Below are 15,507 nucleotides of genomic sequence, written 5' to 3'. Positions count from 1 at the left end.
TTAAGACTTTCAGGAAGGGTGTTAAAGAAAAGCGTGTTAATTAAAAATTTTAAAACCTCCCATTGAGGGAGTCTTTTTTCTCAGAGAAGGAGCGTGTATTCGTAGGAATACGGTAATTACCGAAAGGTAAATACTATTCTACCAAGAGTTATTTGATTCTCATAAAGTAGTTGCTTATAGGAAAAATTAATATGCTCATATTGTGCGCTGTCCCTTGTTTACTTTGTAAGAACTAATAAACGAAGGGTATATCACCGTCTATTAAGAGTTATTGATTTGATTCTTTATAAAGTATATGCTTATCAGAAAAATAAATATGCTCATATCATGCGCCGTCCCTTGTTTACTCTGTAAAAACTAATGACCGAAGGGTATATCACCGTCTATCAAGAGTTATTGATTTGATTCTTATAAAGTAGTTCCTATAAGACAAATAAATATGATCATATATTATGCGCCGTCCCTTATTTACTTTGTAAGAACCAATTACCGAAAGGTATATGACCGTCTATCTAGAGTTATTGATTTAATTCTTATAAAGCTGATGCTTATTACAAAAATAGTCACATCCATTTAAGGCGCTATTCCATTTTTGCTTTGAAAGAACCAATCAACGAAAGCTAAAACTTAGTCGTTGAAAAGTTATAAATAATTTTTCTTATAAAGATGATGCTTATAAGAAAAATAATTATTTTCATTTTAGGTGCTATTACATGTTTGCTTCGAAAGAACCAATTACCGAAAGCTAAAACTTAGTGGTTGGAAAGTTATAGAGAACTTTCTTATAAAGATGATGCTTATAAGAAAAATAATTACTTTAATTTTAGGCGCTATTCCATGTTTCCTTTGAAAGAACCAATCACCAAAAGCTAAAACTTAGTGGTTGAAAAGTTATAAAGAATTTTCTTATAAAGGTGATTCTTATAAGAAAAATAATTACTTTAATTTTAGGCGCTATTCCATGTTTCCTTTGAAAGAACCAATCACCGAAAGCTAAAACTTAGTGGTTGAAAAGTTATAGAGAATTTTCTTATAACGATGATTCTTATAAGAAAAATAATTACTTTCATTTAAGGCGCTATTCCATTTTTGCTTTGAAAGAACCAATCACCGAAAGCTAAAAATTGTTGTTATAAGATATTACTTCTTGTATTTGATAGGAATTAGCTAAAATACCTTAAGTCGAAAAAAAGGTAAAAGTAATGGTAAAAGCTATCAAGGGGGTACCATTGATTTTAAAGATCGTGTTTTACATATCTGCGCAAAAATTTAATTACATATCTGCGCAGCTCGAAATTACATAGTTGCGCAAAATAATTACATATTTGCGCAGAAATTACATATCTGCGCAAAAATTACATATCTGCGCAGAAATTACATACCTGCGCAAAAATTACATATCTGCGCACAACAAGTGGTTTTAGTTTTTACCCTCGGGTTGGTTTTATCACTTAGATGTGATGGTGCGAAAAAGGTATTTCCTTTTACCCCTTAGGTATTTTAAATTTCCTATCATTTCTTCACTAGAATATAAGCGAATAATTATCGAAGGAAAAACTCAAAAAGTTGATTTGGGAGATCAAAGCTTATATTTTTATTTTTGCAGATTGAATTTAATGAAATTTACATAGAAGAAAGTTAAATAATTCAATAAATATTGACAAAAATTTGACAAAAACCGATTCTATACTACCCCGGGGGGCCACTTATGATCTGGCCAACGTCATGTGCCGCGCTTAAGAACCCCACTTTTTCAGCATCCCAAAATGTACTATAAGGGTGTGTTTTTGTGAGATTGCACAAATTCAAAATAATTGATAAAAAGAAAGGTTTTTACTACTTGTTTGTTTGAAAAAGTTTCTATTGTCTAATAATTACAGCTGACAAGAATATTTGTCTCAGTTTTCTATTGAAACAGAAAATTTCCCAAGCTTCTTCTTTCACGCAGATTTACAGCTGAGAAATACAGTGCACTATAAGGGTTGGGTAAATCAAGAGAAAATACACTGAAAGGGTACCTTTTCAGCCACATTGAACTGCACTGTAAGGGGACGATTTTGAAAAGCAGATTTTGCGCGGCACATACCGTCGTTTCGAAATCGAGTGACCCCCCTCCGGGTATATTACTTAATACACACTATTTAGTAGGATAATTCAATCTAAAATCAGATTTTTTCTGTATAAAACTAAGCAATTTCATAGGGCAATTAAATTCAACAAATTCCAAAAATTACAGCTAGGAGCATTTTAAACAAAAACCTCAAGGAGTGCAGTTTTAGCGTTTCTAATTTTGATTTGGCAAAAGAACATTGACAAGAAAATATAGTGCTTTCAATATTCCATATTCAATATTCAAGCTCAAAGAAAAGAAGTTGAAGCGTAACTTTGAAAAACAAAGTTATATTTCTTTAAGCTTTTGTTCATGTTCATTATATTCTTACTTTCAATTATATTCCAAGGATCTTATACGCCCCCTCCGGATATTCTTTTTTCGATTTTCTGCCAACTACCGGACTGTAGGATCCCCCCCCCGTTTCTTAATGCAAATGTCTAAATTTGATTGACCATTTTTAAACCCTACTATACTATCCAAAGGGCTTTTGATGTTTGCGACGACGGACAGTGAAATGTCTCAACCCTAAATGACAAGAACTGGTGTGCAACTTACAGTCTTTTTCTTTTTTTGTTGAAGCATTGCTGATTGTCACCGCCATATCAGATTTTGAGAAGTGGATGATAGCACGTGCGTAATTGGACAGAGATTCCTCCAGCCTATCGATCAATTTAAAGCCAGCTAACCGTTGGAACTCTAACAAAATCTGAAATGAAAATAAATAAACGCATTAGTAAAATGTGCACCCAACATAATATTTCAGCTCGATTTCGCAGACAATGGAATTTAACTGTTATTCACTAAGTTTGAGAAGTGGATAAAATCTGTCTCAAAATCGAGTCAAAAATACAGTTATAATTCAGGTAATGAAATATAATGATTCAAGCCCTTTCACTATTACTTGAGTCAGTAACATTTAATAAAATCATACATGCACCTCTACTTCAAGATTTCTTCTCGTTGTCCTTTCGTACTGAAAAACAACGCGTGAAATGAAATGATAAACAAAAAATCCGAGACGACTATGCTGCAGTGCAATCAAATTTCTCTAGATATGTGCCATTTCTCTACCTTAAATAAAATCCTTGGTTAACAAAGAGGGTCTAGTTAGACGATCATAAGATCACTAAAAAAAGGAATAGTTTAGGAGAGGCGTGATAAATTCGGGTGGAGTACAGTAGCGTAGCCAAGAGGGGCGCATAATTTGTGTAGGAGAGCAGATTTTTATGACACTGTAATTATCTTTTTATACCATGAATAGATAATTACAGTGTCATAAAAATCTACTCTCCTACACAGATTTTGCGCCCCTCTTGGCTACGCTACTGGAGTAAGCAGTGGCGGAGATGTTTACAGAGTTACAAAACTCTACCGCCACTTTTTTCCCGTAAACCGCCCTGACGCCCTAACTCTTTCCCGCGTTTACTGACCTTTAAACGGGCGATAGCATCGTCTAGGGTCTAGTCTATTTTTAGAGATTAGCAGAGACCTATCCGCTTTTCCGCTCAATTCTTGAGCGTCATGCACAAGCACAAGTTGAAGTTTTTGATCCCGTACACCACAAAGAAATTTGTGAAGGCTTTTGCCTTTCTCTTCGCTGTACCATCCATTTAAAAATGAAGAAAAGTGTTATCTTTTCTAAGTGGTGATCTTCACCAATGATTAGTCTGTCACACATACAGTTTATATCGTTTGTTGGTAGATAGATTGTTAATCGTCAAGTACATAGTCTAGCAAGCTAGACGACTAATTTATACATAGTAGAAATAAAGCAAAAAGTAATGAATGGAACAATTTTAGTTGTCTAGAAACCTTTGTGCACTAACTCCAAACAAAAGAAAAGTGTCAATATTGCAATTATAATTTTTTCCTGCTCAAAATAATTCTTGAGAAAAAAGAATATGTGTGGATTTGTGTATTGAAAGTTTTTCATTTGAGTTGATTTCGTTTTGAGAGTTTGTTGTTGCTTGATAAATTGTTTTCTCGCTACGCAAGTTTCTGCGTAGCTAGCCCCTGTATCTATAAGGCTGGAACACCGGATTCTTCCAGTCGTTTATACAAACTAAATCCCGTGTTATTATTATTATTATTATTAATATTGGTATTATTAGTATTACACGCATTATAAACGACTCCAGTCTATCAAGTACAGTCAGTCCGTTGAATAATTAGTTTATAAATGCGAGATAAAATGTCAATAAAATAATCATGAATACGACAGGTAATGAGTTCAGTTGCCCGCATAACAATTGAAGCTCCTCCACAGGGGTGTTTAAATTCCCAATGGTTTTATGAATATGCAGAACAAAATCAATCTCACTCTTTTTGTATAAAGATGAGTGGCTAGATATTGGCAAAGAGTTCAAAGATTCTCACAATTGTCGATCTACATTGATGCCCTTTAGAAGGCCATCAAGCTTCATTTTGGTGGGTCCTTTTCCTCGAATTGAGCGTAGTCATGACAGGCTTTCTGATATGCAGCTTCTTCTATGCTAGAGTCGTTATCTAAACCCTCATTAGTCTTCCTGATAAAATCAGGTATAGTTCATCATGGGTGAAATCGTTCAGCTTGGTCTTCGGATGTCACAGAGACAATGGACCAATTTTTCACACTGACACATTAAACCCAATTCAAATTATTATTATCAAATGCAGACGCAATACACACGTGAGATCTTACAGAACAATTTCCTTTATGGCCCTTTGCGCGCATTGTCAGAAGCTTTCGAAATCGATCAACTAAATCCGAGGCCACATCGCGACACTTTTTGTCAAAAACATTTTTTACTTCCCGTGCTTCCGCCTGTGTACTTTCATTATTTCTGTGTGCGTAAGTCTTTGGAGTTCCAAGCGATCAATTTCTCGGCAAGCACCTCTCAGGAAATAGAATGGCTTTAACACAATTCCCAACAAAATGTGAAGAGTAGTGCTTTGTTTGTCACATTTGCGAAAATACCGGCTGATTGTTTGATTTTAATTTTCCGGACTAGCTGTTTAAATTGTATTTTATGCCTTTATCATACTTCCAAACTACTGACCCAACACTTTTGTGATCGTGATGAAACCTAGGCTCTTCTTAACTTCAGTTGCAGCATTGTTGCCAACCACAGACTGAGAGTGTCATAAGATACTTCCTCTTTTCAGCCTCTTGTAAAAGCTTACTCTTCAGACCGGCAATAGCCTTGATCAAAATTACAGACTCGGGGGATTAGGATTCCTAAAAAAGATGTCTACTATCTACTTGTGAATTGCGTTCAAAATAAGCAAAAATAATTTAATCTTTGCAAAACAGACAAAAGAGCTAGGATTTATCTGTGCATAGGAATGGAGAAAGTCTGTTGGAATCATGTTTGGAATTCAGATGGCTGCTGGTTATGGTGATGGATGGATAGACGATCAGGATATATACTATTACTTTAATGTGTTTTCTGGTTGGTTTTCTGATTACGTGAAATGAAATAATAAACAAAAAATACTAGCAGTTCCGCCGTCGTCCGAGACGACTCTGCTGCAATTAAATTTTTCTCTCGATACGTGCCATTTATCTACCTTCAATAAAACCCTTGGTTGACAAAGATGGTATAGTCTGCTTTTAGGGGGTTAGCAGAGACCTATCCGCTTTTCCGCGTAATTCTTGGGCGTCATGCAAAGCATAGTTGAAGTTTTTGATCCCGTACACCACAAAGACGTCTTCTCTTTGTTATTCAAATTGTGTAGGCTTTTCTCTTCGCTGTACCATCCATTTAAAAATGAAGAAAAGTGTTACGTTTTCTAAGTGGTGATCTTCACCAATGATTAGTCTGCCACACATGTAGTTTATATCGTTTGTTCGTTGGTAGATAGATTGTTAATAGTCGAGTACATAAATTCATCGATCGTTAGTCTGTTGAATAATTAGTTCATAAATGCGAGATAAAATGTCAATAAAATAATGAATACCGAAACTAAGGAAACACGTCAACCTATTGGAAGGAGTGCAGAGACGTGCGACAAGGCTTGTCAAACTTTACAAAAATCTCTCTTATGAGGATAGACTACGAAGCTTACAATTACCAACACTAGAGTTTCGTAGAACTTTTTGTGATATGGTGCAGGTCTATAAGCATCTTCACTTCTACGATAAAGCTACGATTCCAAAGAAAACTACCCATCGACCACGTCTGAATCGACAACACAAAGATGAACTCCAGCTGAACTTTGCAAGTGATGGATTCCGCGGCCCGCAAACAAAGTCGTTCTACTACAGAACCATCCCTACGTGGAATAAATTGCCGTCTGAGGTGGTAGCTGCTGTTTCCATAAAAGGCTTCAAAGAAAAGTTGAAAGAAGCATGGAAAAGCCATCCAAAGAAATTCTTTACACGAAATTTGTAAATTGAGATCGGTTTAGAGGCCCACTGAGTGCCTACAACCTGTAATATTCATTTTAATAATAATAATAATAATAATAATAAAATAATACGGCAGGTAATTAGTTCACTTGCCCACATACTAATTGAAGCTCCTCCACAGCAGTGTTTAAATTCCCAATGGTTTTTTTGAATATGCCGAACAAAATCCATCTCACTCTCTGTCTAATCTCTTTTTTAAATATCGCTTGATATTAGCGAAGAGTTCAAAGATTCTCACAATTTTTGGTCACAAAGTAAGACATGATTATCAAGAACATCTTTATAGTGATTCCCAACAAATGCATGGTCAAAGTACGCTTTTCATTTCGGTGAGTCCTTTCAATTTGGCAACTATTTCCTCGAGCTGAGCGTAAATTGCCGGCTGATTGTTTGATTTTAATTTTCCAGACTGGCTGTTGAAATTTTTATGCCTTCATACATCCGTGACTCCTGATCCAACACTTTTGTGATCGTGATGAAACCTAGGCCCTTGTCAACTTCAGTTGCAGCAATGTTGCCAACCACAGACTTAAAGTTATCCTGTTTCCCAAGATGCATCATCTTCTTCGCCTCTTGCGAAAGCTTACTCTTCAGACCGGCAATAGCCTTGGTCTTGGAAGAGTATTCTGATCGTAGCTGTTTTGGTTGACGCATTAACTTTTTCAGTCAACAAAATGCATTCAGAACCTTGTTCTTTCAAACGCGCTTCAAAATCAAGTTTTTTTTTTTTTTTAATTTATTCTCCATGATCTGAATTTGGACATGTTCCAGCGCGTTTAAATAAGCTCCGCTTTCGAGAAGAAAGACTTGACCCAATAGACTGGAAGGAATGAATAAAATCTTCTTCAAACTCTACAGCCGCATGGGCCCCGTCAACGGGGGGGGTCCATCCCCCCCCCCACTTTTTGGTAGACCATGTCATACGTTTTCAAGAGTTACTATTTTAAGCTGGCTTGAGACCAAATCAAACCACAAAAACTATTATTCTCCCCAAATAGATATCGTTTTAAGGTGTTTTGAGGGTGTAAAAAGTGAAAAAATTTCTTCGTCGCCCAACTATGGTGAGCGACATTTTTCCAAATATTGGCCCCCTCACTCAAAATGGCTCTCCGGGGCCCATGCAGCCTTGCTAGATTTCTAAAGAAAAAGCTCTTTGTATAATAACCTTGGTAACTTGGCGGTTAAACTTTTTGGAATCTGATGGACTAGACCCTGTCAGAAGCAAAAACTTCAAAAAATCTGAAAACACAAATCCTAGATAGCCATGTTTACCATTTATTTAATATTTAGATACATGTAATGTTTGATCTAGAATACAAGAAAGGAAATATAATATACGTAACTTACTAAATATAACTAACTAGTTCCTACTGGGAAACATTTTACAAATAGTGTAGACGATTTGTTTAGTAAGAAAGGAAGGATCGCGAGATCTAATCAATCTTTTTTCCAGCCAATGAGATTCATCTAACCAATCTTTTTTCCAGCCAATGAGATCCGGCTAACCACTCTTCTTTCCAGCCAATGATGAATGAGATTTGTCTAACTACTCTTCTTTCCAGCCAATGAGATTCGTCTAATCAATCTTCTTTCCTGCCAATGAGTTTCGTCTAACCACTCTTCTTTCCAGCCAATAAGATTCGTCTAACCACTCTTCTTTCCAGCCAATTAAATGAGACTCGTCTTGTTGTATCACCAGTGATCGCGATTGGATCAGACCAGATGGTGTGAACGTATGATATCAATATTTCGAATTTTTGAAGCGTTTGTCGACATCTTCGGAACTTGGTTAATAGAAGACAGAAAGGGACTTTTCTTTCCCTTCACTTCAAACCACTGGTGTTCGATCGTTGTGTCTTTCTTATCAATGTCAGTTCTTGGGCGATGTTTGATACCGTCTTTGAAGTAGGCTCCAACACTCCACCCCCACGTTTACCATTTCTGTTACTGTACTTGAAAGGATTATAACCGGAGAAGTTGAGTTGTCTGATCAGTGCAGGATTGTCAACGAGCCATGTCTCAGAGATTGTTAGGATATCAAAATTGTGTTTTAGGAGCATGGCTTCAAGTTGGGCAGTCTTATTTTTAATAGATTGTATGTTAAGATGCGCTATGCTGTAGTTGTTTCGGTTGGCGTTAAGAAGGTCCAACTGGATTTGGGTATTTTGTTGCTCAGGGATGTTATTGACGGTTAAAGAGTCGGATAGCAAGAAGTCTATGTCGGTATTGTTGAATGGTAATTCGGTAAGCAAACAGTCGTGACATGTCCATAAGCTGCGTTTCTCTGTGAAGTTTTTGACAGTTTTATAGATACATTTTACGTGAGTCGAGTTGAGACAAACCTTGCATTCCAACAGCCAATTCGATTGGCTTCCAAATTTGCCATACTCACCAACTTTGCCAAATCTACAATTTCAATGTCAAAAGATCACAGCTTCATGGCAAATTTGTACATCGCTAGGCTGCCATTATGATTTCTGTTTTGTGATGCTTAGTCAGCAGTTTTCTGTCGGCGTTTGTAAATAAACGATTTTTTAACCAATCAAATTGCCGATCGGCATTGTTTTGCTTTAGCATTGGAAGGTCTTCTATTTTTCCAAATCTTTGGCAAAAGTGGCAAAATTGGAGTGAAAAGAACACAGGTCTCGTGGGAACAGTGTTTTGTATGGAGACGTATGGAGGTAAGTTCCAAAAATGCCAAGAATGCCAGATTCACCACATCTTTTTTATTTGGCATTTATGGCACTCAAATTTTGCCACATTTGCCAAATTTTTGTCAATCGAATGCAAAATAATTGGCAATCAGGGCAAAAATGGCATATTTTGAAGTCAATCGAATTGGCTGCAAGTGGTACGAATTCTTACGGATAGTTTTGGCACAAACAGAACATGCGAGCGGACCTGGATTAGTTTCGATATCACCGGAGATGAGGAGCCTGAATGTTGCTGAATGATTTGCGTAGAGATGGATCGGTGCGCAGAACCTCTGTTTGTTGTTGTGATTTTGACGTCGAGTCAAAAAGTCTTTGTTTTGAACTTTAAAACTCGATTTCTCGTGGCGACTTCTCATTTGATGCAGAAAGAGATACACCAATACGACGAGCGCAGCTTCCTTCATCTTCTTCAGCAAAAATCACCTCACTTCTTTTTAGTTTGAGTGAGAATTTTAAGAAAAACAAATTTATTTTCACTCGGCTTTTGACGTTGGTTTTCAAAAAAGCGTCTAACCGTTAAAGAAGTCATTGTAGAGTTCTCCTTTCGTGTCTATCGCTGAGATGATTTGTTTTGATTTTTTATTTTTTTTCGAATTTTCGAGGATATTCAATCTGAACATACGCAGCAGCTTAAGTTTCGTGTTCTTTTACAAGAAATCGTACAAAAGTTGGCTAAAAGTGAACGAAGAAAACTATCTAAAGAGCGCTTTTCTGGCACCCAGATGGTGAAATTTTCATCCGACACGCTAAAGCTCTGAAGGTCGGGAAAATTTTCAACATCTGGAAGGTTTACATTACAGAATTTTGCGAGACCGTGTCAAGAATTTTACAGCGGGAGGTCTGGTAACCCAGCCCTCGTTTTCGGGGATTTGCGGGTCTAACTGAAATATTTATACGTTTACGGGCAAGGGCTGTTGAACCCGACTGAGAATGTGGCACATCAAAGGCCGACTATCATTCCTCTCCAATGGGAAATTGGCCCGCTCCCTTTAGAGCTTTAGCGTGGGCAGCCGCCAATCCGCCATCGGAATATCAGATAAAAAGAGAGGCCGCTTTCTGCCAACTTTAATGCGCAATTAGAATAGGCAGGGAAAAAAAGTGGACCGTCTAAACCTGAGCTTAGAGACTCTTTATCCTTATCCTCAAAAGAAACCTCAGCCATGACTGGAAAGACAAAATTCAAATGGGGATTGGAAAGATTGAAAAAATGAAAAATGAAAACTTCTTTTGTCCCATTGAAATCTTGATTCAAAAGAACTTTATTTCTTTATTTTGTTTATTGTTTGTCTTTCAGGCTCTTCCATATTTTACAATGGCTATTCGTCCTATTTAAAAAATAATTAAGTGAAATAAAAAGATGCCGTAAAAACAAAACCCAAGATAACTTTCGAGAGTGTGCAATCAGCTGATATCACTTGCGGAAATAGAATAAAGGTAAAAAATCGATAGGAAGGCCGGAGTGTCTGTGAAACTATGCGGGCAGTCAGCCAGACAAGGTGATAATACAGTAGGCATCCGATTTGGAATTCCCAATGCTGACATTGAAAGAAGGATGTTCCTTGAAATCAAAATTTCAGAACTTTTCAGAACACCTAGCCACATTTTAATGCTTCTTTTCACGCGGTTGATTTGATGTTTGTCCAGGGGTATAACCCGTGTCCAGGGGGTTAAAAAAGTAGAAACGTTAGTAATCTCTAAACTTTTTGCTATAATAAAGAGTTGACACAATATCTTTGTTTCTATATGTTGTCTTCAAAAAATGTTTATGACGTCACATTTGAACGTCATCAGGTGGTTCAAAGATATCAAGCTGAAATTTTCGTCTGTGTCTACATTTGGCAATAATTTCTGATCTCTTATTCAGTAAGTTCTTGCCAGGATAGTTCGCAATCTCGAATTTCTCGGCAAGACACAAATTGCATCGTTTGGTATTGGGAGTAAATACTTTGGATTTGCGAATGGTTCGCCAGGATACGGTTGGTTGGCCGTTTAGGTCTTTGATACGCCATACTTCAGCGGATAAAGCTGTGTTGTTGCGGTATCTTTCTAGGTTGAAGTTTGATTTGTGGCTGGTGAATCTTTTTTTAAACGTACTTTCACAAAGTCCAATGTATTTACTCTCTCCGTAGTTTAGTAAATCGCTGGTGACTGTTGCTTCGTAAACGATACTTTTTACCAGGCAGTTCTGCTGCATGGGACATAGCTGTCTCTGTGTACAGTTACAGGTCTGGTTTTCGTTTGTGTTTTCGTTGGTAGACAAAACTTTTTTGTTATGCATGTTGATTATCGATTTCATATTTGGCATACAACTGTAGCTGAATTTGTGACCTCTGGGGAAGTGCTTATTGACAAGATTCAGGAATTGTCGACCGATATATGTTGCAACGTTGTTATTGAACGGTGGATTGAACCATATGATGTTTCTTTTTCTGTTTTTACGTCGACGATTGTTGTTTTGTTTAGGCGTGTACTCGAATTTATGGTTGTGCCCGGATCTTTTCAGGGCGTCTTCGTTATACGGGACGGTTGCGTTGAATATATCTTCGTTTGAAGATAAATTTGATAGCCTGTTCTGAATAGACAGTGGAATCTGTTTGAGGATGACTGGTGGATGATTCGAGTGTACATGTACGTAACTCAGCTCGTTGTTTGGTTTGTGGTACGGTCGGTAGCAGCCGCTGTTTAAATCAAGCGTTACATCCAGATAGTCTACCGTTTTCATGTTGCATTGGATGACTATTTCGACGTCATATTTTTGAATTACTTTTTGGAAGTCTTTCTTGATTTTCTCGCCTTGCTGCCCGTGAAGATTGGTGCCTGTGCACCATGAAACTCTGAGTTTGAAACAAAGATATTGTATCAACTCTTTATTATAATGACGCTCTACCAAAATAAACGTACGGGGGAGAGAATAAAATTGGAATTAATAAACGTACAGGCTGAAATAAACGTACAGGCGAGAAATCAGAGCTAAAATAAATAAACGTACAGTCTAAAATAAACGTACAGGGAATAATCTACCAATTTTATCAAAAGTAGAACATCCAGGTCGAAACGACTGACTTAAGTATAGGTATATCTCTTATAGATCAATGACAAGTACTAAATAAGCAAAACGTTCGAATTTACTCTTGTAACACTCGAAATCTCCCACAATACGTTCGAATGTAATTAACGGCCTTTCAACATATCTTACTTGAACAAAAAATAACAAATTTTTGCAGTATGAATTGGGCGATATTGGGTGAAAATAAATAAACGTACAGGAGGGAATAAACGTACAGGAGGGAAAATTCTTCAGAATAAATAAACGTACAGTTCCTAATAAGGTGCGTACAGGTGGGAAATTTGACACGAAAAAAATAAACGTATACGTTTATTAGGCACCCGAGAGTATTTACTTATTGAGCACTCTACGAGGAGAAGATATACACCCTCTACAATAAACTTTTTGCTATAAATAAATACAATAAATACAATAAATACAATAATAACAATTAATTATTTTAAAGTAAGTTACACTCGGGTACCTATTAAGCATTCCACCCCCGTCCACCCCCCCCCGGCTATTAGGTAACCGAGAGTATTGGCCTAACGTAGCCACTTTTCGGATTCACGGTTGCACTAAAATGGTTCAAGTTTTTTTTGTGTAAAATTGAGAACTTGTCATAAACTACCGTATCGCAAATACATCAAATAAATGATCGAAAGTCCTGAGGGCTTCAAGACCATATCTACTGATCAGTGTCTCAGATGTGGATACTTCTCGAAACAAGTTAACTGAAAACTCTTCGCAAGTTCTAGGTCTCGATTCAAAGTTGTCGCAATGGTTGTGTGTTTTCCACTTCTGAAACTTTCTTTTGGTAGGTATTGGAAATAGTATAGCAATGTACACGTATTAAATGTCTACGGTCTCTTACACGGGTTAAGGTACGGCAAGTGAGCGGAGTAAGAAAAAGAAAAAGTCAAGAAAAATGATGACTTCTGAAAATTACTTTAGCCCTTGGACAACTATTTAACTAAGCTTCTTATTTTTGGCTACAGCTCCTGACCACTCGATTTAAAAAGGCAAATACGTGTACATTTACGTTGATATGCTGGTGTGTCAGGATCTGAACGAAAGATGTGCCTAAACAGTTGTCACCTCTGTTTGGTAATCTTAATGCTAATCGGTTTAGATTTAAAAGTTATATAATATAAATTCTTGTTTGAAATTTTGTCAGGATATCGTTTTCCCAACACACGACGTAGTTGCTTTTGATGAAAGGCATCTAATTTATCTTAATCTTCCACGGTCAGTCCCTATGTTGAGCAATTGTAAAAGAGAACTGGTTTGACTACGGTTTTGTATACATTTAGACGTACTGATTGGTTCAGTAGCGTGTTTCGAACCCGAGGTCAAATAATGTTGCTGTGACACCTTTCATTTTGATTGTTAATGAAGTTTTGTTGAGTAGTACTTATCATTAGAAGTTCATCAGGTTCAATTACATTCTCAAGCAAATTTACTAGTTTGTGTCTATCAATGGTATCAAAAGCCAGCTGGCACACAACGTTGTTTCAACGTTTATCTGATGTTCACAACGTCCATACAACGTTAGATGAACGTTGAAACAACGTTGTGTGCCAGTTGGGAAGCAGAGCTGAGGTTTATCTGGCACCCGATGTAGAAATTTTCTTCCGACACGCTAAAGCTCTGAAGGTCGGGAAAATTTTCAACATCTGGAAGAAATACATTACGGAATTTCGCCTGACCACGTAATTTTTTAGAAAAATGGGCCCGAGTGCAATTTGGACAGGGAAGGTGTCATGGCCGACAAAATTTGGGTCAGAAAAAACTTCAAAAGGTTTCACGAAATAAATTCAAATACAAAACTTTTTGGAGAAGGAATCATGCAAAATATTATCATTCTTTTCACAAGGAGGGCATGTAGAAATACTCAAATAAGTATTTTTCCTTCTTTAAACTGATCACAGAAGCAAAAACAAAATAGAAATAAAGCCTGAAAGAAGAGAAAAGTCATAACTATAATAACACTAAAAGAAAAACTAAAGCTATAGAAAATGAATACTAACCCTCAATGAACACTTTTGTGAAGTTTGATAAAGATTTTATCCAAAAAACTTCAGTTCTGGAACACTGAAGTCGGTTTGTCGGTTGTCGGCCGGTGGACAACAGTTATATTTGGAGGACGGTCTAAGAGCCCATAGGAACATACCTGCTTTAGTTTCTTTGGTCTTTGAATGGTATAAAATTTGAGAAAGTGCAGAAAAAATCAGCCATCAAAACAAACAAAAACAAAAGTTATGATTATCAACTTTTCTGTGGTAGAAACATATTTTTTGGGTTGGTGCACATACAGAAATTACACTGGATACTAAAACTAATATTCAGGGAGTGATAAGTACAGTTAAAGTTACAAAAAATCCATCAAAAGAAACCAAAAACAACCATACAGCACACATTTTTTGAAAATTACATCAGCCATGTTGTTTGTAATTTTTGACGACATACTCATGACGTGGTAACTAACGACAGTGATTTGACGGTCTTTTTGAGGTGCCAGATCTCAAAAAACAATTTTTGAGCGTTCAGCACGGCCCCGAAAATGAGGGCTAAACTTATGTCGGCACATCAATGGACGACTACTATTCCTCTCCGATGGTATATTGGCCCGCTCCTTTAGAGCTTTAGCGTGGGCGGCCGCCAATACGCCATCGGAATATCAGATAAAGCTGAGGTCGATTCCAGAAACAAGAATGGTTTCTTTCACGGCGTGGGTCTTTGTAGCCATCCTTCGATAAGCCCATACAATTTCGCTGGTTGACACCTTCCTTACCTGTAGGCGCCACCTCATCATGCCAATCAGTATATAAAAAAGCTTCCCGTGGACCCCGAACTATATATTCAAGTGAGTTTTATCAAATAGAATTACTGTATGCCTATGCGAGGAAAGAAAGTTTCAATTTAACGATTGAATAGGCTTTGAAAATTATCCCTCTTTTAAAACACCTTTTGTGCTAACAGAGTCCCGTGTCAGGTAGACGTTGGTCATTTTATATGTACGCACACTATGTTTTAGTTTTTCTTTTGTGATTATCAAAATAGTGCTATTATATTAACTTTATCAGATAGTGTATTGCATTGTAAACTTATAGATTTTCTAAAATTTTATAGATATTCAACGATAAAGTAAAATTATAGAATCAGACTTTTTTATCACAAGTTTCTTTTTTTGCAGTGAATTAAGTTCGACATGCTAACTCAGATAAGTTTCTTCGAAAATGAC

The sequence above is a fragment of the Clytia hemisphaerica genome, unplaced genomic scaffold (assembly GCF_902728285.1).
Source record: "Clytia hemisphaerica strain Z4C2 unplaced genomic scaffold, Clytia hemisphaerica genome assembly, whole genome shotgun sequence".
Classification (NCBI taxonomy): Eukaryota; Metazoa; Cnidaria; class Hydrozoa; order Leptothecata; family Clytiidae; genus Clytia; species Clytia hemisphaerica.
The sequence above is the reverse complement of the archived record's forward strand: the minus strand, read 5'-3'. Positions refer to the sequence as shown.